We start from the raw sequence: 3,802 nt of genomic DNA, 5'->3' as shown, positions 1-3,802 counted from the left end.
TTTGGAGATGTCAGCTGATGAAAGACTCAACATGAGCCACCAATGTGTGCTTGCAGTCCAGAAGGCCAATCGCATCCCGGGTTGCATCAAGAGATGCATGACCAGCAGCCGAGGGAGGGGATTCTGCTCCTCTGCTCTCATGAGACACCACTTGGAGTACTGTATCCAGTTCTGGAGTGCCCAACACAAGAAGGACATCAAGCTGTTGGAGTGGATCCAAAGTAGGGCCATGAAGATGATCAGAGGGCTGGAGCACCTCCTCTGTGAGGACAGCCTGAAAGAGTTGAGGCTTTTCAGCCTAGAGAAGAGAAGGCTCTGGGTGGACCTTATAGCAGCCCTCCAGTACCTGAAGGGGGCCTACAGGAAATCCAGAGAGGGGCTTTTTGTAAGTGGATTTAGCAACAGGATGAGGGGAAATGGCTTTAAACTGGAAGAGGGCAGATTTAGGCTAGATATCAGGAAGAAATTATTTACTGAGAGGGTGGTGAGACACTGGAACAGGCTGCCCAGTGAGGCTGTGGATGCCCCCACCTTGGAGGTGTTCCAAGGCCAGACTGGATGGGGCTTTGAGCAATCTAATCTAGTGAGAAGTGTCTCTGCCTAAAGCAGTGGGGTTCAAACTACATGATCTTAAAAGGTCCCTTCCAACACAAACTATTCTATGATTCTACATGTACATAAGACAGCATAGGAAGATAAAAGAAGTTTAGTGAGACTGGGAACCTAGCTGTTACTGATATAAAGAAGGCTGAGGTACAGAACAATCTTTTTGCCTCAGTTTTCATCAGCAGTTGCCCTTACTATACCTTCCAAGTCACAGAATCTCAAGGCAGAGATTGGGAGAATGAAGACCAACCCAACACAGAGAAGATCAAATTCTCTATCAGAGTGAGTCCAGAGAACCATGAAAGTGATCCAAAGGGTGCAGCAGCCCTCCTACAAAAAACGGCTGAGACAACTGGAGTTGTTTAGCCTAGAAAAAGGCTTTGAAGGGATCTCAGCCTTCCAATACTTAAGACGAGGGAAGATTCTTCACCAAGGTGTGCAGTGATAGGCCAAGGGTAACGGTTTCAAACTTAAAGAAGGTAAATTTAGATGAGATACTAGAAATAAATTATTTACTATAAGGGTGGTTAGATATTGTAACAGGTTGCCCAGAGAAGTTGTGGATCTCTGGCAGAGTTCAAAGTCACGTTGCAAGGGACTTAGAGAATGATCTAATGGAAGGACAGGGATGTTGGAATTAAATGATATTTAAATGTTCATAAAATCCAAACCATTCTATGATACTATTATTCTCTCTATGTATATATTTAATTAAATACATGTGCTACCAGAAATTAGCAACGCACTCCAGTAGGCTCAGTCTTATTCAACATCTTCATAAAGGACCTGAATGGTGGGCTATTTGCCCTCAGCAAGTTTGCTAACAACACAGATCTGGAATGAGAGGCTGAAACACCAGAAGGTTGGTTGCTACCTGGAAAGACACTTTCAGGAGGAAGGGGATGATAGCAATCTCATGAAGTTCAACATGGGGAAGTGAAAAGTTCTGCATCTAGGGAGAAATAACCTCAAGCATCAGTATGTGCTAGGGATCACCCAGCTGGAAAGCAGCTCCGTGGAGAAGTACCTGGGGGTCCTGTAGGACGTCAAGTCGAATATGAGTCAGCAGTGTACCCTTGTGGCAAAGACAAATAGTATCCCGGGCTGCATTACAAAGACCACAGTCAGAAGGTTAAGGGAGATTATCCTTCCCCGCAACTTAGCACTGGTGAGACCACATGTGAGGTACTAGTTCTGTGCTCCTCAGTACAAGAGAAACACAGACATGCTAGAAAACCAGAAAGAGTCCAGCAAAGGTCCAGGAAGATAATTAAAAGACTGGAATGTCTCTCCTATGAAGAAAGGCTAAGAGAGTTGGGATTATTTAGAAAAGAGAGATGAAGCTGAGGGGGGATCAAGATATATAAATACCTAAAGGGAAGGTTTAAGGGAGACAGAGCCAAACTTTTTGCAGCTGCAGGCAGTGAAAGGATGAGAGGCAACAGGCATTACCTAAAAGGCAAGAGATTATCTGAACATCAGCAAGTGATGGAAAAATGGCACAGGTTGCCCAGAAAGGTTGTGGGGTCTCCTTAGAGATCTGCAAAAGCTATTTGGACATGGTCCTGGGCAATCCGCTTTGGGTGCCTCTGTTTGAGCAGGGGAATTGAATCAGGTGACCTCCATTAGGTCACTCTTGAATTGAACCATTCTACGATTGTATCACAAAGCTTTGTGATACCCTAAATGTAAGATATTTCATAAAATTTTCTGTGGACAATGTATGCACTAGGAATGCTCAGATGCAGAAATCGACTTAGAAGTAAGATCATACACATTTAAACCTAAATTAACCCTATTTTAATTGAGATCTTTCAGCAGGCAGCTAAAGTAAAGAATTTAATCACCAACAGCTTTTGAGGATTTACAGAAAGTAGTGTCTGATTACCTTCTGAAGGTGACACTAATTCTCCGTTGATTCTAGAGTAGCAAGACTCCTCACGTAGACCCACAGTTAAATTACCTAATGTAACGTCTGATTAAATTAGGTCATGTTTTTAAACACAACAATATCTTCCTCAGTAAAAAGAATAAACTAAATGTTTAGGTTTTATAAGATAAATGAAAAATCTTTCAGAAATTATCCTCTGTTTAGACAGGTGTGAATAAAATCAGACTTCTTCTTACATTACATATAAATCCTAGCATATTGTTAGCTCTAATGCATTTAATTTTCTCTTCTAATATTAAGTAATTTTGTTTGATCATTTGAATGATAGAATCAAAGAATCACTTATCTTTGAATCATCTAGTTCCAACACTCCTGTTGTAGGATCCAAATTGTGCATGGCCACATCCACTCTGGCCTTGAGTATTACATTTCTGATGTTTTGAAATATTCAGGCAAGGTAGATGATAATTCTCCAGAAGGTAAAATTTATTTACAGAAGATAGAAATATCCAAACACAAATCATCCTTTACATTTTGAAAGCAGCTAATATCGTCTTTGTAATAAAGAATGATTTAGAGACATTTAGCAAATAAATTTTGCATAGTTCCTTCCAGAAATAAATATTTAGGATAGTTATTTTGGCCTTGTTGAAGTCATATCAAAACATTCACTGAGGTCAGCAAGGCACCATTCTACTTATGGTCCAGATCGGAATAGCTTTAGCTTAGAATTTGGAGATTCGATCTTGTATTAAATGATATTCCACACAGAAATTCAATGAAATGGAATTTGAGACTACAAGAAATTTCAGACAGAATGTCAATTCAGAAGAGAGTCCCTTTATGTTTGGATTTAAAAAAAGGTTTTACTCTGAACCAAACTTAAAATGAAGTCCAGGAAAAAAAAAAAAAAAAAAAAAAAAAAAGGAATGATTATGATGTCCTCATCGTAGAGATGTAATAATTTTATGTAAACAAAAAGAGATAAATTACTTCTAAGTCCCGTAAAATAAATACCATATATTCTAGTTATAGAATATTCCTACACATAGTCTTTAACATATGGGCCACTTCCTAATCTTTTTAACTTAAAGAAATATGGATGTATCATATTTTTATCCTTAACCGTGAAATGTGAACTTCCATTTTATTGAGCAAATACACTATTGCATTCCATATTATATATGTATGATGCTTGTCAAAGAAATAGTACCACCAAGACTAACACTGGAAATAACTGTCAGGCAGAGCCAAGACAGTCACATCATGAAGTCCAAACTGCAAGTGAAACAATTTTTATGGTTA

This window comes from Meleagris gallopavo, chromosome 3 (genome assembly GCF_905368555.1).
Source record: "Meleagris gallopavo chromosome 3, MGAL_WU_HG_1.1, whole genome shotgun sequence".
Lineage (NCBI taxonomy): Eukaryota > Metazoa > Chordata > Aves > Galliformes > Phasianidae > Meleagris > Meleagris gallopavo.
This window is presented reverse-complemented; position numbering follows the sequence as displayed.